This window comes from Jaculus jaculus, chromosome X (assembly GCF_020740685.1).
Source record: "Jaculus jaculus isolate mJacJac1 chromosome X, mJacJac1.mat.Y.cur, whole genome shotgun sequence".
In the NCBI taxonomy this organism is placed as follows: domain Eukaryota; kingdom Metazoa; phylum Chordata; class Mammalia; order Rodentia; family Dipodidae; genus Jaculus; species Jaculus jaculus.
In genome coordinates this window covers 3663114-3686272 of record NC_059125.1, presented here as the reverse complement: position 1 = coordinate 3686272, position 23159 = coordinate 3663114, and the positions used below count along the sequence as shown (strand labels likewise).

The 23159-nt window shown below is 41.9% G+C and overlaps 1 protein-coding gene and 1 non-coding gene across 11 annotated transcripts in view; one reads left to right on the top strand and one right to left on the bottom strand.

Annotated features, from left to right (window-relative positions):
- Adgrg2 (adhesion G protein-coupled receptor G2) overlaps positions 1 to 22725 on the bottom strand; it is a 130063-nt gene extending 107338 nt beyond the window's left edge. For 6 of the 10 annotated variants that reach the window (XM_045140014.1, XM_045140013.1, XM_045140016.1 and 3 more), the window contains exon 1: positions 22658 to 22724. The gene's annotated coding sequence lies outside the window, so the exon portion shown is untranslated. Of the gene's footprint in view, positions 1 to 22219; positions 22282 to 22657 lie in introns of those variants that run through there. The other 4 variants (XM_045140010.1, XM_045140019.1, XM_045140012.1 and 1 more) reach the window with 2 other exon arrangements.
- On the top strand, positions 6538 to 6608 carry LOC123456948. Its single transcript, XR_006634807.1, has one exon. It is a non-coding gene; the product is annotated as a small nucleolar RNA SNORD49 (small nucleolar RNA).
- Positions 22726 to 23159: the final 434 nt, after the last annotated feature.

The window sequence follows — 23159 nt, the reverse complement described above, 5'->3', positions numbered from 1 at the left end:
ATGAAATAAAATATTTCAGATATCTCCCAGGTTCTCTTTAAAAGGGTGGGGTTGAAATGCTAGGGGTTTATCTCAGTGGTAGAAACAGGTCAAAGCTTCAGTGCTGAGGTAATTGTTGGGATGGTGGTGCATGCCTGTAATCTCATTACTTGGGCAGGCTGGAGCAGGAGGATTGCTGTGAACTCAAGGCCATCCTGGGTTACATAGAGAGAAACAGGCCAGCCAAACTACATAGTATGGCTTTGTCTCAGAAAAGGCCCTCAAAAAAAAAAAAAAATCAAAAAAACGTAAACAATGGCACAAAAACAGAAAATGAAGTGACAACTGATGGGTGGATAAGAAAGTACTATTCAGTAACTTCCTAACTCCTTGTGAATGTCACTAAGTATTGACCACAGAAAAGAATGGTTTCTGTGTCTGTGCATGAAGCAGATAGTAAAACATTTAAAGGAACATAAATTCCTGCTTTTAAATTTTGCTCTGCTACTTGCTGCCCCTAAAATTTTAGGCATGTGTAAAATGTGCTTCTGTTTCTTCATCTAAAAAAGGGAAGATAAACATTAATAGTATCTGTTTCTTGTTGATTAGAATACATATGTGTAGCAAAACATATAGAACACATTATAATATAATATAATATAATATAATATAATATAATATAATATAATATAAATCCCTGATATATAAATGCGCCCAATAAATAGCAATTATCAGTATTGTAGTTAGTAATAAATTGAACAATTCTACTTGATATGAAAATGATTCTGAAGAATGTAAGAGCCAAAGGAAGGGTAGGACTCCTAACAATATGCTCCCTCCAGACACAAAATGGCCTGGATATCCATGGCCTCACAGTGCCTGACACTGCCTACACAAGACCATCATAAGAGGAGGAAAAGATCATGACATCAAAATAAAAGAGAGACTGAGAGGGGGAGGGGATATGATGGAGAATGGAGTTTCAAAGGGGAAAGTGGGGAGAGAGTATTACCATGGAATATTTTTTATAATCATGGTAGTTGTTAATAAAAATTTGAAAATAAAGAAATAAATATTGAAAAAAAAGAAAATGATTCTGCCTGAGTAAGATATAATATGCTCATGCTGGGTGTGGTAGCACATGCCTTTAATCACAACACTTGGGAGGCATGGATAGGAGGATTACCATGAGTTCAAGACCACCCTGAGACAATGTAGTGAAAAAGCTTATATAATGTCTGTTCAAAATGTTTGCCTTTAAAACTCATTTTAAAAATTATTTGTGTGTATGTATGTGTACGCATGTGCATGCATATGCGTAATAAAGCACTGTGGAGGGCTGGAGAGATGGCTTAGTGGTTAAGCACTTGCCTGTGAAGCCTAAGGACCCCAGTTCGAGGCTTGATTCCCCAGGCCCCATGTTAGCCAGATACACAAGGGGGCGCACGCATCTGGAGCTTGTTTTCAGTAGCTGGAGGCCCTGACGTGCCCATTCTCTCTGTCTACCTGCCTATTTCTGTATCTATCTCTATCTCTCTCTCTCTCTCTCTCTCAAATAAATAAATAAAAATGAAATATTTTTAAAAAAGCACTGTGGAGGTCAGAGGACAATCGCAATATGTCTGTGCTCTGCCTTCTTTGAGGCAGGGTCTCTTGTCACTGTAAAAGAATGTCAGACTAGCTGGATCATATACTTTGGATTTTCTTTCTTTTTAAATATTTTTATGTATGTATTTTCAAGCAGAAAGAGAGACAGAGACAAACAGAATGGGGGCATCAGAGCCTCCAGACACTGCAAATTAACTCCAGATGCATGCACCATTTTGTGCATCTGGCTTTATGTGGGTACTGGGGAATCAAACCCAGGTTATTAGGCTTTGCAGGTAAGCACCTTAACCACTGATACATCTCTCCAGCCCTGAATTTCCTTTTATTAATAAAATATTTATCTTTATTTTTCAATGTTTTAAATATTTTATTTATTTTCCTATTTATTTGAGAGAGGGAGAGAGGAAGAGGCAGTTAGAGAGAAAAAGTGAATATGGGTACACCAAAGCCTCCTGCCTCTGCAAACAAACTCCAAACATGTGTGCCAGTTTGTGCATCTGCATTCACAGACTCTGTCTTTTGTTGCAGGAATTTGGGACCTGAGGGAATGTGGCTGTTCATTCTCTCACACTTCTTGGGACCTCACCCAGGTTATCCCCACTCTGAATCTGGTAGTAAGATCACCACTGTGTAGAGGGTGAGTGTTCTGTCCTGCTTGGGCACCTTCCCAGTCAATAAATATTTATTGAGCAAATACTATGTGCCAGTCACTATGTGTGGTGCTGGGAATATTCTGGTGAACAGAAGAGACACAACCATGCCTCTACAAACCATCCATACCAGTTAGGCATTCAAACAAATACAAATTAAATGGAGAAATCTGAAACAGTGACAAGTGTACAAGATAGCCACAGGGCAAGCACATAAGAGGCTAAATTATATTATCAGAAACCACGATGCTTAATACAGATTCTTGGGGACTGTTGTAAAGAAAGCAAATAAAAAGTGTGATGCATGCGATCATTTCTATTAAGACATAATTTGGAAAGTATCAGGTTTATATTTTGCCAATGTTCTAGAAAACACTGTTCTTCTTTCTTTTTACCCCCTTTACTTCTGTAGCATAGACTAGGCTAGACCAGTACTTTTGTATTTTCTTCTACATTAAGTTTCAGATACAAATATGGAGGGGAAAATTTTGTCTTAAAGAAATTGGGCTGGGGAGATGGTTCAGTGGGTAATGTACTTGCCACACAAGCAAGAAGGCCTGAGTTCAGATCCCTAGAACCCACATAAAGTGCCCAGTGTCAAGGTGTGTGTGCTCATAATCCCAGTATTGGAGAAGAAGACACAGGTAATCCCTGAGGCTCACTGGCTATCTAATCTAGCCGAATCCAAATCCATGTGCTCTAGGTTCATAAAGAGATCCTGTCTCAAAGGTGAGTGTATACCCACCCACACACATATAAGACCACACACAAAGGAGCTCTCATAGGCATACACACACACACACACACACACACACACACACACACACACACACACCATGCATATACACATGCAAATGAGTAAATAAATAAACATTGCAATCCAGGTTGAATATCTCTTGGGACATGTTTCAGATTTTGGAGTTATTTCAATTTTTGGAATATTTGTATGAACTTTACCCACTGAGAATCACCAATCCAAAAATCTGAAAGCCAAAATGCTTCAAAGTCCAAAACATTTTGATCATCATGTAGGTACTTCAAAATTTCCTATTTGGAGGCTGGAAAGGTAGCTCAGTGGTTAAAGGCACTCACTTGCAAAGCCTGCCAGCCTAGGTTCACTTACTTCCCCAGTACCACATAAAGCCAGATGCACAAAGTAGCCCATGATCATTTGCAGCTTTGGCATACCTATTCTCATTCTCTCTCTCTCCTTTTTTTATTACAAATAAATATTTTTTGGGCTGGAGAGATGGCTTAGCGGTTAAGCACTTGCCTGTGAAGCCTAAAGGACCCTGGTTCGAGGCTCGGTTCCCCAGGTCCCACGTTAGCCAGATGCACAAGGGGGCGCACGCGTCTGGAGTTCGTTTGTAGTGGCTGGAAGCCCTGGCGCGCCCATTCCCTCTCTATCTGTCTCTTTCTCTCCCTCTCTCTCTGTCACTCTCAAATAAAGAAATAAAAATGAAAAAAAAGATTTGAAAAAAATAAATAATTTTTAAAAATCAGTGCCCATAAGAGCATGTTTGGAGTTTCTAGCAGGGGAGCACAGCTACTCGCATACCCTTGACTGAAGACCAGTCCTCCTTTATTTGGGGAAGGTCGTCCTCTTCGACTGAGCATGCGGCTTCAGAGGGACACACATGGAGTGGTGAGGGAGGAAGGGGACACTGCCTCCGACTCATAACTGACAGATAACCCCTCAAAGCACGACCCATATTCCACAACAAGGAAGGCCCCTGAGGAGGGGTCAATCAGGGAGGTGGCTAACAATGCTACCAACTTCACTGTATTCACTGAGTACAAAACTAATAAAAAGGAAAGAAAATAAAACAATAATTCAAGCAAATATAAAAAATCAGTGTCCATGTAAATATTATAGTAAAAAGATATCAATCACATAAAGTTTAGAAGCATGCAAGTGGCATTCTCCCTTGCTCTGGGGTATATTCATGTGCAGGAAAAGTATAAAAGAAACATACAAGAAAGATAAACACCAAACTCAGGATTAGTACTGACCTTTACACACATCTGCTTTTTGGTTTTGGTGACATTGATTTGTGTTTGTTTTTGAGACAGTGTCTCACTGTATAGCTGAAGCTGGCCTTAAAACTGGCCATCCTCTTGTTTCAGCCTCCCCAGTGCTAGGACTACCAAAATGTGCCAGTATGCCATGCTACCTTTATGCATGTGTGTCTGTGTGTGTTAAATGAGAGAATTTCTTTCTTTTTTTTTTTTTTAATTTGGTTTTTCAAGGTAGGGTCTCACTCTAGCTCAGGCTGACCTGGAATTCACTATATAGTATCAGGGTAGCCTCGAACTCTCATCGATCCTCCTATCTCTGCCTTCTGAGTGCTGGGATTAAACACATGCACCACCACGCCTGGCCTAATGTTATTTATTTTATTTATTAAATTTTTTGTTCATTTTTATTTATTTATTTGAGAGTGACAGACAGAGAGAGAAAGAGGCAGTTAGATAGAGAGAATGGGCTCACCAGGGCCTCCAGCCACTGCAAATGAACTCCAGACTTGTGAGCCCCTTGTGCATGTGGCTAACATGGGTCCTGGGGAATCGAGCCTTGAACTGGAGTCCTTAGGCTTCACAGAAAAGCGCCTAACCACTAAGCCATCTCTCCAACCCGAGAATTTATTTCTTTTATTCTTTCACAATCAAAGTTTTTAAAAATTGTTTTTAAACTAGCATACAAAACTCATCAGTTTCACTGTGGCATTTTCATACATACTTTTTTAAGATTTATTTTTATTTATTATTAGAGATGGAGAGAAAGGGAGAGAGAGACAGAGGGAGAATAAAAATGGATGCGCTATGGCCTCCACCATTGCAAATGAACTCCAGACATATGCGCCACCATGTGCATCTAGCTTACGTGGGACGTGGAGAATTGAACCTGGGCCCTTAGGCTTTGTAGGCATGTGCCTTAACCGCTAAATCATCTCTCCAGCCTCATACTTTGTTTTAAGTGATTCTATTCCTCTCCTTAGTAACCCATCTTCTACTTTGATTTCACATGTATTCTATTGCCCTCTTATTCTCTTATTCCTTACTGCTCTCTTGTTCTTTCATGGTCCACTTTCTAGTTTAATGACCTACATCTCCCATATATAAATGTATGTGTCCACATATGTATATAAACATTAAAATGTAGGGGCTGGGGGCTGGAGAGATGGCTCATCAGTTAAAGTCCTTGCCCTCAAAACCTAACAACCCAGCTTTGATTCCTCAGTACCCACAGAAAGCCAGATGCACAGTGGAGCACACATCTGATGTTCATTTGCAGTGGCTGGAGGACCCATTCTCAATCTCTCTCTCTCTCTCTTTCTCTGCTTACAAATAAATAAATATTAAAAGAAATAAAATATGGGGGCTGCAGCCGGGCGTGGTGGTGCATGCCTTTAATCCCAGCACTCGGGAGGCAGAGGTAGGAGGATCGCCATGAGTTCAAGGCTACCCTGAAACTACATAGTGAATTCCAGGTCAGCCAGGACTAGTGTGAGACCCTACCTCGAAAAACCAAAAAAAAAAAAAAAGATGTAAAAAAATATGGGGGCTGCATATAAGAGAATGCAAAGCCAGGGTTGCTGCAGTAGCCGCAAGGGGGCTGGGATTCTATATGCACTTTCCCTGACAGATACAGACCCAACCTCAACAGGATCCTCACAGCAAAAGCCACACAGGTGGCTGAGTCAGGTTTTTGATGAAGACACCATGCTCTAATTGCCCAAGTTGACTGTTCACATGTAGCTGATCCCAGCAGCAAGAAGCCACAAGATATGGCTCATTTTACTTCTAGTACCATTCTGATGTCTTCAAGGGAAGAATGTTGTGGTCCATAAAGGATTATCATTTGGTAACAACCAACCAAGACTTTATCAAAATCATATTTAATATGAAAATCATCCCATAGATGATTAATCTTTTTATAAATTATTTATTTCCAAGGAGAAGAGACAGAATGGGCACACCAGGGCCACTTGACACTGCAAACGAACTCCAGATGCATGTGCCACTTTGTGCATCTGGCTTATGTGGGCACTGGGGAACTGAACCTGGGCTGTCAAGCTTTGAAAGCATGCACCTTTACTGGCCATCTGTCCAGATCTATGATTGATCTTTGACATTTCAAAAAGTACTTTAGGCAGCAGCAACACATAGAATCATTACTATAAGTATCTACTGTCATTACACATAATTTCCCTGTTGATAGAAGACTTAATCAACACATGAGGAGTTGAACCTTCTACCTCTCCCTCTCACAGTCAATGTGATGCTCTCTTAAAAAGACTGCTATGACGAAATCATTAGAAGGAAGTTCTGGCAGAAGTAATAATTGATCCTAAGTACTTCTGGCTGACTGGAGTCAACAAGTTCTCACCACTTACTGGTGCTAAGGATGAACTTGATCAGAGCTATGACAGAATTGCTGTATGTACCCAAGGTTGTAAATGATAGTGGAGGATCTCCAACAGCAAAGGATTATAAGCAGTACCTTTATCCTTCCTTCCATGAAGTTTTGAGAACTGGAGTGCTAAAGTATAGTGTTTTGAATTGGCATCAGCAGATCAGCCTAGGAGGAGGCTGTATCTCCAGAGAATGGTCAGTCTAAAGTAACAGTAGCTGCCATGAGTTCAGATTCTGAAAACAAGACTCTCAGCACACATGCTTTATGTATCAGGCCATTCTTAGAAGACAAGGGATGTCTGACAATTTATACCATTTTGACATTTGGTACCATTCTACCTAGCAGAAGCTTCTATACCTTTAATAAGAAAACTTTTTCCACAAAATTAGAAAAAAGACAATGTCAAATTGTTCATACATTCAAGAAAGCAAAATTCCTCAATTCTTTTATTGCAAGGGCTCTTTTACAAGAACAGATCAGGAAATAAACCTTATGACTAGGATAGGCCTTGCCAAAGTTAAGATAATAGAAAACTGGTTCCCTCTGTACACCCATTCTGACCGTTAGATATGGCCCAGTCACAACTTGTTGGTATTCAATGGCCATACTTTTTTTTACACTCTTTTTTTAGAGAGAGTGAGAGAGAGAAAGACAGACACACACACACACACACACACACACAGAGAGAGAGAGAGAGAGAGAGAGAGAGAGAGAGAGAGAGCACACGCAAGAGAGAATTGGCATGCCAGGGCCTCAGCTCCTGCAGTTGAACTCCAGACACACCACCTAGTTGACATGTGCGACCTTGTGCTTGCCTCACCACCTTTGTGTGTCTGGCTTACATGGGATTTGGAGAGTCAAACATGGGTCAGTGACCATATTTTTGAACCCTAATCTGTTCTCAGGAAAAGAGCACACCATGGAACATTAACCATGTCCTATGTCCATTCACATTTAAACAGCACATCAAACCAAGGAAATGAATCTCTAAGAGTGGAATTTCAGGCTTTAGTCAGATGAATAGGGGAGTTATTGAGTGGGCTCTGGGCAGCAGGGAGGGGATATCATAGAGCTAGTCACATTGCTCAGTACTGAATTGTGTCCTCCACTACTCATATGTCGAATCCCTGACCCCCAATGTGACTGTATTTGGAGATAGGATCTTAGGAGGTAATTAAAGTTAAATGAGGTCATATAGATGGGGACCTAGTCAACAAAATTGTGGCCTTATGAGAAGTGGAACATAGTTTCTCTCCCTCCCTTCCTGCCTCCTTTCCTTTGCCTTTCTACTTCCCTAATACACCTCCCTCCCAAGTGAGTAGATAGTGAGAGTGGCTGCCTGCAAGCCAAGAGGGCTTGCACTACACACTGTGTGGCACCTTGACCTGTGAAAAATAAAATTGTTAAGTCACGGCAATTTTTTCTGACAATTGTCTAAAAAAGTTTTTCTTTGGTTCCCCAAATCACAGATAACCATTCACCTAGCCATTCACGCTTAATGTTTTGGCAACTGTTTGCATAAAAGTGACCCTGTTGATGTAGTGTCCAATGTAAGATTCCACGCTCAAAGGATCAAGTGTTTCTAATTGGAACTTCATGACATACAGACAGAGAGGTAACCCTTAATCACCTGGACAACAAACCCTGGCTGAGGCAAGGCAACACTGAGAACCAAAGTATAAAGTCAGGTCAATATCCCAGTCAAGTGTAGGTTTTGGAACAGGATAGGAACCACAGGAAGAGGAATCAGCAGTCCAACTCCTCAGATGGGGTAAGGTTGAGTTATCACATTTTGAACTACAGAAAAGGGATGGGTCCCAGGCAGTTCTAAAATTCCCTAAAATGCACTGAGCCTTAATTTATGTCAATGTTCATACCCACTTCTGGCTTGGGGAGGAAGGGCAAAACTATAGACATGACAAGGAGTAGTGACCAACCATCAATACAAACCCTGGGGAAACAGGTAAGAGTATATGGCCTTGAAATTTAATGTCATGGTTCGTTACTCAGGAAAGTGAAGGTCCAAGGAAGACACATCATCCCAAGGGACAAGGCAGAGAGCCAATGAGAGAGAAACCCATAGAGGAAGCGCATGGAATAAGATGTACCCAGGATGTAGCTAGGGCTCTGAGGCACAACTCAGAGATTCATCCCTCTGGGCAAGGGACAAAAAGATCAGAGCCACTTTTTCTGGGGAAACTAGAAAACCAAGCCTGTGTACATGTTTCCCAAATGGCCCAGCAACACGGAACCATTCTCTCCATCACTGGCCTTCTTTCCAGCCATCTGAAAGTTTGGTGTCATGCTAACAAAATCTTCAACTACTGGTGAAGTCCTCCTTAGAGCAAATCTCTGGGGTTCCTGGCATGTTTTCTTATAATGGAATTGTATTAAAATGAACAAGAGTATTTCCTGACCTTGGCCTTGCAGTACTCTGCCTTAATTTGGGTTCCTCCAGCAGGTACCTCAGAGGCCTGGATTGGAGAGCAAGTGGTTTATTTAGGATGCAATCCTAGGAAACACATGTTAGAGAATGGGGAAATGGGATAGGGATAGGAAGATAGCTAAGACACAGCAATATCAAGCCAGTTGCCCCTGGGGAAGACTGGTTCTTAGTCTGTGGAATTCTGGAAGTTATTCTACCTGAAGGCAAAGGAACTGGGGTATACATGCTCCAAGAGTGGTTGGCTTCTTGCCTGTCCGACCCCACTCCTTCTACACATACACACACACACACACACACACACACACACACACAGAGAGAGAGAGAGAGAGAGAGAGAGAGAGAGAGAGAGGGAGGGAGGGAGGGAGGGAGGGAGGGAGGGAGGAAGGGAGGGAGGGAGGGGGAGAGGGAGAGGGAGGGGGGTGAGAGAGAGAGAGAGAGGTTTAGCACCTTTTTGATGAATTTAGTGGTTTCTTTTCAGATGTCTGATACATTTGAGGAGAAACCAGGTGATAGTGGCTTTAAACGACTCCCAGGTAATCACTATGTACACTGGAATTTGATAAGTGTTGCTATAGATGACATAATTTACTATTGTTTTTGCTACATAGCAAGTATATACAGAGTTGTCTCAGAAACAAAAACTGGAATGTTTTTGTTTGATTCTACCTGGTGGAAAAAAAAAACAGATTTATTGGAGAAAAGAGAAAAATGTTAACCTACTGGCCTGGGTATAATTACAGAAAGATATAGAAGTTTGTTTGTTTGTTTGTTTGTTTGTTTCCAAAATCTTTATATACTTCTTTGAGGGTTGGTCTAGGTTGCTAACTTTTTTCTTTCTTGTTTCCTCTGTTTTACTTTTTCCTTGGCAAAGTTAGAAATTGTGCCCAGGAAGCCTGTACTTTTCTAAAGCTATTGATGTGATGAACCTGTGGCTCAAAATGCAGTCAACAATGTCAGGAGTTGTTTTTTTTCTTAATTTCAAAATAAATAAGACAGAGAATGGCAGAGACCAGAGACAGTTTGCAGGAAAAGAAAAATCAAAATTCTGGAGGTATTTAAGAATTATGCCTTGACATAAGTAGCTAGTAAAGAAACAGTAGCTTAGAAACAGAATTTTCAAGGGAAAAAGGTGTTAAAACTTCACTGAAGTTATAGAAAGGAGTCTCAAGTTGAATATGGACAATGGTATATTAGGTCATACAAAGTTGTCTACTAACCCTCATTGAACTCAGAAGAGAAAATAACTGACAACTGTGACAACTATACCAAGGGCTGTGGAGATAACTCAGTCAGCAAAGTGCTTGTCATGCAAGCCTTGAGGACTTGAATTAAATTCCTAGAATGCATGTAGAAAAGCCAGATATGTTGGCATGGTGGTACATGCTTGTAATCCCAGTGCTAGGGAGTCAGAGATAGCCAGAACTAACCTACTTGGCAAGCTCTAGACCTATGAGAGACACAAAAATGAGAGTCTCAGAAAAGGTGGATGATGCCTGAGGAATAGCATCTAAGGCTGTCCTCTGCACACACACACACGCACACACACACACACACACACACACACACACACACACATGTTCTGTTAGGTAATTTCCCATTAATAATACGCACAGATATGCAAAAGTGTTCCTCACAGCATTATTTCTAAAACCACAATAACCAGAAGCCAACCAAAGGCCGATTACCACCAGACAGGTTGGACTGTGGAAGTCAGGTGATTCAGCACTCATAGCAGTGGGGATGTGGCAACTACAGGCAATATCATGAAAGAATCTCACAAACATCTATTTGAAGAGGTCTGGAGTTCTGTTTGGTACCATGCACATGAAATTTGGGAACAGACAAAACTAACCTATAGTATTCAAGTCAAAAGGATAGTACTTACTGGAGGGGGCAGGAAGAATGCTTCTAAGAGCTGCTCATGTTGTGATTCTTGATCTGGGTCTAGCAAGGGTGATATGGCCAGTTTGTGAAAATTCTCCAAGCTGTTCATTTATAATGTGTATAATTTGTACTTCAATTCAAATTCAATGTTACACACACACAATACATTTTCTTCGGTGAAACAAAAAGGCTAAGCCTGTAAATAATATTTATGAAATGCTATTTAACACAGTTGTCTATTGTGTAAGGATGGATGCTATGAAGAAAATGACTCAATGGTGATGCATAGATGTTAAGTATAATCAGAGTGAATAATGGTGAACAGCTCTTGACTCATGTATGAACTGTGAATGTAACAAACATTTGGCGCTATTCCGAAAACCAGATCCTTCTGGGTCAAGGGTAATGGTTTTTCCAAATACCTCAAAACAGATGATACAATCTGTCAAAAAGTTAATTATCTAGACAAAATCAGCAGTTAAACTCATTTTCATTGACGTTTCATGGAAAGTTTAGTACCAACTTGACAAAAAAGCTCAGATAGGGACTGGGCATGTATTTCAGTGATAGAACCAAGCAGAAATCTCTGGGTTTGATTCCCCAGCACCAGAAAACAAAAGCAGAACACAGTGCCTAAAAGGAAAACCACTTCAATATACAGCCTCTAATTTTCTACTTTCTGTCCTCATAACATCAGTTCATGAATTTCAGGCCAGAACCAAGTACCAGAAAATATTTTTGGTGCCCTTTCCTCAGATCCCAGTGATACCCACAGCTTATCTCCTGTGTCACTCCAGAGCTCATCCTGAAATAGACAAGCAAATATGCTATAAACAAAGGTGAAAATCAGCTGGTTGCTTATTCTTTCTTCCCACCACAACATCCACATGCAAGCCTCCAAAATGGATTTTTTGGAAATTGTATATGCCTAAATTCCAAGGTCAACATGCTAATTAAAAAAAAAAAACCCGGGACTGGAGAGATGGTTTAGCAGTTAAGGCACTTGCCCACAAAGCCAACGGACCTAGGTTCCATTCTCCAGGACCCATGTAAGCCAGATGCATAACGTAGGGCACCATATGGAGTTCACTTAAAGCAGCTGGAGGCCCTGGCATGCCCATTCTCTCTCCCTCTTTCTCTCTCTCCCCCTCTCTCAAATAAATAAATAAAAATAAAACATATTTTTTTAAAAATTCTGTGAACCTGTCTTATATTTAGGATGACCAGGAAAGTCCCTCATTGAAAAATAAGACACTGGAGATCTGTGGGATTTTTGTCACTATTTTTTTCACTTGACAAAAAACAACTTCTTTTTTTCTGAAAACCTTAATTAGATACCTATCCTCACCTGAATCTTGAGACAAATCCCAGACACTTGGGTATACTATGAAAGAGAATATTTAATCCAGGTGTAATGATGTATGCCTATAATTCCAAGAGGCTGAGACAGGATGGATAGTGAGGCCCTGGAGAAAGAAAAAGATAAAGAGAGGGAGACAGAGAGGGAGAAGGGAGAGAGAGAAAGAGAGAGAGATTGAGATTGTGTAAGGAGGAGGAAGAGGAACAGGAGGAGGCAGAGGAGGAAAACAGGGAGTAGGAGGTAGAAGAAGAGAAGGAATAGGAGGAGGAGGAGGAAACAGCAGCAGCACCAAGGGCAGTGCAGAGCAGGGCAGGCAATAGAGAGAATTAGGAACATCTGGGGTTCAGTTTGGAAGTCAAACTAATAAGATTTCACGATGGGCTGGACTTAGGTCATGAACTTTGTAGGTCTGAGGCTTGAACAATTGAGTGGGTGATGGTGTCATAAACTGAGATGAGTCTTACTGGACAAGATCAGACCCTGCATGGGAGTGACAGGGATTAAGGTTTGCTTTGAAAAGCCAAGCTTGGCATGCCTATGAGATAGATATCAATGTAGATTAAGTCTCTGGTGGTAGGAAAGGTCATTGCTGGAGTTACTGTAGAAAGTCATAGGAAAATGGGGTCATCTAGGAGAGCATAGCAAGAAAAGGAAGTTCTAGTGCCAACCTCTGTAAGTGAAATTAAGACTTAGAATAAAAATAGGAAAAGCAAGGAAGTGTAGCCTAAAGGAGACCATAAAAGGACAATTTTAAAAAATAGGAGAATGCTAGGAGTAGTGGTGCACACCTTTAATCCCAGCACTTGGGAGGCAGAGGTAAGAGGATCACCACGAGTTTGAGGCCACCCTGAGACTACACAGTAAATTCAGGTCAACCTGGGATAGAGCAAGACCCTACCTCAAAAACCAAAAAAAAAAAAAAAAGAGAGAGAGAGAGAGAGAACAGAGGGGGATGGAGAGAGGGCTCAGAGATTAAGGCACTTGTCTACAAAAGTGAGTTCAATTCCCCAGACCCCATGTAAATCCAGATGCACAAAGTGCTGCATGCATCTGGAGGTAATTTGCAGCACCTGGAGGCCCTGACATACTCTCTGTCTCTTCTGTCCTCTCCTCTCCTCTCCTCGTCTCTCCTCTCCTTTTCTCTCTCTTCCTCACTCTCTCTCTCTCTCTCTTTCTCTTTGCAAATAAGTAATAATTTTTTAAAGGAGGAAGTAAAGTCTAGCCCTGTATGAAATGCTGCTGCAAAATCTGGTAAGTCAGGGAAATGATGGCTGCATTTGGCAATGTGGAGTTCACTGAGGACTAATAAGCACTTCAAAACCTTCATTAGATTGGAGGAGGTAAATGATGTGGAGTAATGAAGAAGTATGAGCATCCTTTGAAGAGGTTCCTCTGAGGAGAAATACCCAAATGGAGGCCGATGTGGCACTAACGGAGATAGTACAGATTGGGTACTGACTGCAGACTGATGTAAATGATCCAGAAATGAGAGGACTTCATTAAAGAGAAAAGAAAACAGAATAAAGAATTAAGTACAAATACTGGAGAGGCAAGTCAGTGACAGAGCACTGGTCTAACAATAGGTTCAATCCTTAGTACTGGGGGGGAAAAAAAAAAAACTCCTTCAGAATTGGGCAACCAAACTAACTGTGGTAACAATTTCTATGCTATTTAAAAATCATTTAGCTAAATAATAAATAAATGTTTATATCAATAATAAATAAATGAATACATAAGTAAACAGGAAAGATGGCATGGCTCTTACTAAAAGCCAACTGATGAATGTAAATGGAATACTAGAGTTATAAAACCATTTTTTAACCATTGTATTAAAATTGAACAGGCAAAAGTCATCACTGAATGCTAAAGCTGGAGGTAACTATTAATGAGAAACAGAATATTTGTGTCTTTCAAAAGCTTGCTGACTTGGAAGGAAAAAAGACAGTAAATGGGGCTGGAAAGATGGCTTAGTGGTTAAGACCCTGGTGCACCAATTCATTCTCTTTCATAAAACAAAGCCAGTCTATTGGGCTTGCCTCAAACAATAACAAAAAAGACAGTAACTACAACCATCTAGTGAGGCAATTGGCAGCGCCTTCACTAGATGATCAAAATTGTCATTACCAACAAGGGAAGATGGACATTGTGGGCTTTCAAGAGGTCATACTCTGAGAAGGACTCATCACTTTAAAAAATTTCTTTGTAGAGCTTAAAGTTATTTCCAAGTAAGAAGTAAAATAATAATAATGACGATGGTGACAATGGAAGAAAAAAAGATTCAGCAGTCCAGAGCCCAGAAAAGACACCACTCTGACATGGAGATATCTCATTCACAGTTTCACTATAACACTGGTGAATACTGTGAGGATTTGTACAAATGTTGCACGTTGGGAGTTTGGATGGTTAGAATATGGCAAGATTCCTATCTAATGAGCTCAAGACAAGCACAAATGCAACAAGATAGATGTAAAACGGGTTTTTTTTTTGTTTTTTTTTTTTTTTTTTTAAGAGTTGAGTACTTTGACAGAAGCCTGTCTTGGAGAGTTAAAAAGTAAACCCATGGGCCAGTGTAGTAGGATTGCTGGGCAATGCTGAAGGCCCATGGAGTTTTAATAACGTTAAACATTGTCCCCACACATTGGTATTTAATTATTAAAACTCTTCAAGTAATTCCAGTAGACTTTTAGATCCACTGTGCTAAGGTAAATTTTCTCTACCTCAATACTACATACATTTGGGTCAGATCATTCTTCATTTAAGGAGGCAGCATTGTAGTATGTAAAGCATCATCTCCAGCCTTGACCTACTAAATACCAGCAGCACTTGCATCCCCAGTAGTCATGACAACCAAAAATGTCTCCAGATATTTCTAGAAATCACCCCCAGTTGAGAACCACTATACTAAGGGATCAAAAACCGTAAGTGTAAATGCATATAAGAGGCAGGGATGTATACACTCCTCACTACTGCTGGAAGCATTACAGTTAAGAACATAGGCTCAGAAACCAAACCCTGCATCTACTACTTGCCTTCTGAACAACCTTTGACAAGGTTCATAGCTTCTCTGTGCCTCGCTTTCCTCTTTTATACTACCTGCTTCAGGAGATTGGGAGGAATAAATGAGTTAATACAGACCCAGCAGAAAAAGCTTGCCTGAGAGCCAGGACCCATTAAACAGTGCTGCTTGTCCCTTTGGTCAGAAAAGCTTCTTTTTGCAGATGGCAGTGGCTACTAGGGAGAATTAAGACTCATCCAAGCACTGAAAATAAATGACTTTGAGTGCTCAGCACTAAATGAGACAACTCTATCATGCCTTTGACAGCTCAGGGAACATTGTGAGAGGGGGTAAAAAAAATGTAAGAAAGCCAGGTGTCGGGTGTGGTGGCACATGACTTTACTCCCAACACTCAGGAGGCAGAAGTAAGAGAATCACCATGAGTTCGAGGCCATCCTGGGACTACACAGTGAATTCCAGGTCAGCCTGGGCTAGAAGTGAGACCCTACCTCAAAAAACAAACAACAAAGGATGGGGCAGCATAGTCTGGGACACTGTCCTCTGGACGCGAAGATATGAACCATTCATGATCTCTCAGCAGCTATCGCTACCTCCACACAACCTGCACAATATTGAAGCCAAAAACATTCCAACATGGATAATGGAGGAGGACAAAAAAGACATCAAAATAGAAGAGGGGCTACTTAGACTAGAAGGAGTTCCGTGGAAGGGGGCAGGAGAAGAGTGACAAAAGAAGGCAATGGAAGGGGTTCATAATTAAATTGCATTATGTTCAGGTATGAAACTTCCCAATAAAAGTTTTTTAAACATTTTGAAAAAGTACACCTTCTCAACAAATACCTGCTATCCTCTACCACTGTTACTATCACAGAATTCAAAATGACGATTAATGAACTGTTTACACTGTATATATTCAAGGCTTAGCAAGATAGACAAAGTCCCTGCTCTCCTGAAACGTATATACTAGCAAAGGAAAATATTGGATCAATAAAAGGAAAGTAATTCAATAATATAATTACAGCTGACAATACTACCACCAAAATCAAAGGCAGAATAAGAGTATGGACCTCCTCAGTGGTAGGCTGGAGTGTTGCTTTAGAATGAGGGTCAGAGAGTACCCTTAATGAAATCAGGGAACAAGTCTTATGATTGTCTGGTGTTCCGGGTATGGGAACACAGAAAATACAAAGTCTAGGAGGCAGGCAAATGTGTTGCTTGGGTGGGGAGCAGCAGGTAGGTTGGTGTATTTGCAGAAGCATGAGAAGAAAAGAGATAAAAGAAGTTACAGCATGGAGATCTGGAGATTAATCCTAAGTGTGGTAGGAGATTATGAGAAGGTTCTAAACTGTGTAATTAAAAGGCTACATTTACTGGCTAGTCTGTGGGGTCAAAATAGATGCTGGGTTAGAAGCTACGTGGATTAGGAAAACAAACATGGATAGTAATGGTTATATCGGGGTATTTATTATAAATGAACTCACTCTGTATCATAGCAGTAATTGCTGGAAAATGAATCTTCCCTAGAACAATCCAACAGATCCCAATGAAGAGCTTTATAAAGCAATGGTGTTCAAACTATGGGTCATGAATTCATATGAAAGTATGGTCTTAGACTATTACCACCATGTCTAAATGAAATAGAACAGACTGAAAATATCAGGCTACAGTACCCTTGGTAATGCATAATACTTTGTGAGATTTAGCTTTAATTATGTATAGTTATGCTCTTCTGCCTTATTTCCTTGAGGCAGAGTCTCTTACTGAACCAGGAACTCCCTGTTTTTATAGTTAGTCTAGCTAACCAGGGAGCCCCAGTACTCCTTCTGTCTTCACCATAGCCCACCAGCACTAGAATTAAAGGAATGTGTGGTCATGCCTAGCTTTTTACATGGGTGCTGGAGATCGAACTCAGGTCCTCAAGTTTGCACCACAAGCATTTTACCCACTATGCCATCTCCTCAACCCCAAGGATACAATTTCTAAAAAAAATTACACACCAAAAACAATCTAAGAATTTACCTAACAAATGCACAAGACTTACAGTGTTGTACTGGCATAGATAGACATACAAATCAGTGAAACACAATAAAGAGATAAAAATAGACCCACATATATGGTCTATTTCTGACAAAGGAGTCAAGGGTAACAAAGAGGGAAGAGAGTCTTTTCAACAAATGCTGTCAGAACTGGGGATCTGTTTGGAAAAAGGGAACCTTGCCCCTTATGTCACAAAAATTTAGCTGAAATAAAGTTATAAACATATATATACATACATACATACATACATATATATATATATATATATATATACATATATATATGATAAAATAATAAAATGCTCAGAAGACAGAGGAGTGGGGCTGGAGGAATGGCTGGATTGCTTAGTGGTTAAGGCATTTGCCTGAAAAGCCAAAGGATCCAGGTTCAATTCCCCAGGACCCACATTAGTCAGATGCACAAGGGGGCGCATGCATCTGGAGTTCATTTTCAGTGGCTGGAGGCCCTGGTGCACTCATTCTCTCTCTCTTCCTTTTTCTCTGTCAAATAAATAAATATATTTAAAAAAAAAGACAGGGGAATGTATATTGGCAAGTTGGGGCAGATATTTATCAGATCATTACTAAAATTACTCTTCATGGAAGAAAAGAAACTTGATAAATTGGAATTACTCAAAATAAAATTTCTACTCTGCAAAATAACATCATTAGTAAAATTAAATGACAGACTCCAAGCCAGGTGTGGTGCCACATGCCTTTAATCCCAGCACTCAAGAGGCAGAGGTAGGAGGATTGCCAAGAGTTCAAGGCCACCCTGAAACTACATAGTGAATTCCAGGTCAGCCTGGGCTACAGTGAAACCCTACCTTGAAAAACCAAAAAAAAAAAAAAAAAGACAGACTCCAAACTGAATGACATTATCTGCAATACATGTATCCAACAAATAATTTGTATCCAGCCATATAAAGAACCCATGATTCAATAACCAAACACTCTGAGATAAAAAAAAGAACAGATACTTCATAGAAGGTATACTAATGACCAAATAATAGCGTGGAGGAAACTAAAACCACCATGAGAACATCTATGATGAAATAAACAGCACTGCTGAAAATGCAAGCATGTGGGCTTCTCATATGTTGCTGCTATGAATGCAGCTGGGTGAAACCAGGGCTGAAGCTATAGATCAGTGGAAGATAGCCTGCTTAGCATCTACGGGGTCCTGGATTAAATTCCCAGCACTTCAAGATAAATAAATATGATGGTATGACCACTTTGGAAAGGTTAGGCATATTTGTTTTTGGAATAAAGTTAACTGACCGTACAACACAGCAATTCTATTTTTAGGTATTAATCTAAGTGAAATGAAAATGTATGGTCATATAAAAAGCTGCATGTGAATGTTTATTTTAACCTTATTTCTAATCATCAAGAGTTGATGAGTGGATAAACTGTGGAATATTACTTGCCAAGAAAAAAAAAACAACAAATTATGGGGCTGGGGAGAAGGCTCAGCAGTTAAAAAATTTGAAAAACCTGCCAGCCTAAGTTCAGTTCCCCAGTACCCACATAAAGCGAGATGTGCAAAGTGGTACATGCGTCTGGTGTTCATTTGCAGTAGCAAGAGGCACTGGGGTGTTCATTCCCCCCCCTCCTTTCTCCCATTTCTCTGTGTTTCCAAATAAAGAAAAGAATTAATTGTGGAAAGATACAACAAAGATAAATCTCAAATGTATTGTGTTAGGGTAACACAGCCAGATTCAGAAAGCTATATAGTATATGAATTCGTTTATAGAACAGTCTGGAAAAGACAAAATTACTGTGGCAAAATAAATCAGCGGTTTCCAGGGGGCAAGAGTGGTGGAAGAGGTTGACAAAGTGTCAATAAGGAACTTTTTGAAGTGATGGAGTTCTACATTTTTGATATAGTGGCAATGACATTCCTATGAGTGTTTATAGACTCTTACTAAAACAAGTGGATTTTATTGTAAATACATTACACTTCAATTTAAAAATGAACTAGACTAAGGAATCAATGAAATTGATTTCTAAAATGGAACACTGCTCACCAAAATCTTTGATTGAATTTATTTTATGATAATTTCCTCCCAAAGGTTTCAATTGTGCCATCTTGATGCCCTCCAAATAGGTCCTACACAGATTATAAAAATCTACACCTTTTAAAATGTATAAACATTTTGTTAAAGCATTCATTTTGTACATTGAGGTAGACAAGAGCTTTCTGTGAGAGGCATAAAAACCCATTCCCAGGTGTTTTTTTTTTTTTTTAACTGAAGTCACAGCCTCTCTTTTCTATATTTGGATCTATTAATATCACAGAACAAATTTCCCCCTCCTCATTTTTACATTGAACGGCATTCTACCCAATTTGTGAAAGCGCCAATAACATATGCAGTGATGGCCTCCCTGAATTCCCAGAATGACTGCATCAGCCATGGAAAATCAGCTTCGTTACTGGCCCTCCCTAACACCTGAGCAAACTCACTTTGCCACTTCTGGAAGGCTGCTCATGGTACCAAAAACAGCAACTTTCCTTTCCCTGCCAAACCTGCTAATGAAATTCCACTTCTCCGACTTTCTCTCCCACTCTTGAACAGAATCATATCCATAACTGGTGCTCCACTTTTTTTTTCTTTTTTGTATTTCCAACATTTTTCCCCAGAATTATTCACAGATAAAATACAGATCCTGGCCCGCAATTTCCAGCAGTTAAACATACTCTGTCCCCTCTTTTAATGAAAGTCACCTTGCAGGGATATGGGAATGATAAAAGCAGAAGCGAATTTGATCAGGGCTGGTGTGGTGCTGAGGCTCTGTAAAACAATACCTCTGAATAGCTACAAAATATGGCTGCTTTTTATTTTCCAGCTTTACATTGGAGCCATACAAGCAGTCAAACCAACTACTGTCCAGCTCTCTCTAATTTATTGCCTAAGCAAAAAATTTTTGGGACACTAAAGATGCCCTAAATCCTTTGGTGACAACACCTTGTCAGTTAATTTTAGATTGTTTTAACATCAAGTTTAATTTTGTTGTTGTTGTTTTTTTTTTTTTTTTTTTTGTTTTTCTAGGTAGGGTCTCACTCCAGCCCAGGTTGACCCAGAATTTAGTCTCAGGGCGGCCTTGAACTCATGGCAATCCTCCTACCTCTGCCTCCCAAGTGCTGGGATTAAAGGCGTGTGCCACCACACCTGGCTAATTGTATGGTTTACTAAAAGCTACATTTTCTCTTTTTTCATGTTTCTCTACCTCTTTCTCTTTGTTTCCTTTCCTTTCCTTTCTTTCATCTGTTTTGAGACAGTGTCCCATATAGCCCCAAGCTGGCCTCAAGCTTACTATGTGTAGCAGTAGATGGGTAATGTCCAACTTCTGATCCTCCTGCCTCCACCTTTCACATGCTAGGATGTCAGTTTTGCACCACAATGCCTAGCCATAATTAAAGTCCTAATGCATTGTTAATATTAATAAGGCAACAAATTCTGTCACACCATGCATGACTGGTGTCATACACTTACCTAAGATAGCCAAAGAGAAGTTGAGAAAGATTAGCCTAAGTGCGGTGTCTAGCCTTATAAACCTTACTCAACATCACCCACGCATTTGAACCTTTATCAAAGACATGGTCCTTTTCCTACTTAAGGTGACTATGAGACAAGATTTACTATATAATTTGTGGGTTCCACGGTGAAATAAAAACACAAGGTTTCTTACTCAAAACTTATGAAGTAGTCAGCATTAAACTAAGTGTGAGCTGTAAGCCCATGAAGCCAGATAGCTCTGTTAGCATATCATGCATTTGATGAGAAATTTGGTAATAATAGTAAAGCATTTCATTATTATATGAGAAGCAATTGTTTAGCCTTTTCTCAGTGTGTGTGTCTGGAGCAGAGACGGAGTGGTGAGGAATTAGGACTTCGTCTTCTGACCTCTCACTTTTCCTAAGTTTTTCAGCCTGTTGGACAAAAACAGTAGTCCTGTACAGTTTGCCATATAGTATGGTCCATGAGACAGCAGTGACATCTGGAAGCTTGCCCAGAAATGCAAAGTCTAGGTCCCACTCCAGTCCCGCTGAATGAGAACCTCACGTCAACAAGACCCCCAGGTGTGTACCGGCTAAAAGTGTCACTGTTGAAGCATCCACAGATCTTAGGCTCCGGTTTCCTCAGGCTCTTAGGAGACCAGGCCGGTCAGCTTTCTCCTCCTCAGTGTGGACCTAATTCAGGGAAGCTTGGCTCTCAAGCCCCTGAGGAAACGTGCCTTGGGGCCCCAGAGACCAGTAGCCTCTTCCCGGGAGGGAGGGATGATGATACCCCCTGGTCTCTAGAGTGCGGGTCTGCGCCTGCGCGCCAGGCAGGGGCCACCTGTCCGGGGCCTCCCCGGGGGCGCGTCTGCACGCCTCAAGCACCACCGCCCCCACTTGCCGGGAGGAGCGGTAAACCGAGTCTCGGTGGACGGGAGTCGTGTCTCACAGACGGCCCTCGCGAGTGAGGTTCGTGGCTCGGTGTCCCAGAAAGCTGGGGAGGGTCAGGGTGAGCTTAAAGGCTTGGGGACACGCAAAGTCCCTCTCCGAGAACGCGTGGCAGGCGCCCCCTTTCCCACAGCGCGCGCGCAGCCTCCCGCCGTGGGCTTGCCGCGCTTTGCCTCAGCCTTTTGAGACGCTCCGGGCGGCCCCGGCTCAAAAGCTGCCACCGGGGCACGGGACCGCTCGCCCCGCCGTCCGCTCGCCCGCCGAGTGCTGACGCCACGACCCATCCCGCCGCGCCCGTCCTCAGTTCACGGGGCTGGCGATTAGCAGCCCGAAAGGGTCGGGACTCGTCCGGGCGGGCGCGCCGAATGCTTACCTGCCGGTCCCCGAGCCGGGCTGGCCCCTGGCGCCCTCGGGGCCCTCCTTTGCCCCTTTCCGTCGGGCCGCGTCCCTCCTCCCTCTCCCGCGGACTGGGCGCCGCCCCCGCCGCTCCCGGACCGCTCGCCGGCTGGCCCGCCCGCCCGCCCGCCCGCTCTGTAGCAGCCCAGCGCGGCGTGGCGCGTCCGGAGCTCGGCGGCCTCCAGGCTGGGCGCGGAGGTGGGGAGCAGCGGGCGGGGCGCCCGGAGGAGGGCGTGAGCTGACGACGGCGTCGCGGCCGGCCGAAGCCCTTCGGGGGAGCTTCAGCCTCTCGAGGTGGGGGGAGGTGGGGGCCACCCGCCCGCCGGGAAAAGCTCCTTAGATGCTGGGTGTCCAACTCCGCGCGCTCCCTGGCTTCTGGCCCCGAGATCTCCACACCCAGTGGCCAGTGGCTTACGTTTAGGGGTCGCCCTGGTACCCAAAGGCCTGTCCCGCCACTTTGAGCGCCACTCGCCGCATTTGATAGGTGGGGGATCTCGCGTCCTCTGCCAGAATATTCCTGAATGCAGAAATGGGTTTTTCAAAAAAAAAAAAAAAAGTATTTATTTGAAAGAGGAGAGACAGAATAAATGAATGCATGATGAATGAATGAAAGAATAGGCGCGTCAGTTCTTGCCACTGCAAACACACTCCAGACACATGTGCCACTGTGTGAATCTGACTTTATGGGGATACTGGGGAGGCGAGTACAGCCCTGTAGGCTGTGCTACCAAGCATCTTTAACCGCTGAAGCATCTCTCCAGCCCAAGATGGGGGTTTGAGACACTGGTAAAGGAGAAGCGTCCTGGGGAAGGATTGGGCTAAGTGGTTTCTGAATGAAACACGTAATTCACCCAATGTCTAAAACCTAGGGTTCCTTTGTACTCTGCCTGCTGGGGGCAACAGTGTGTGTGAGGAAC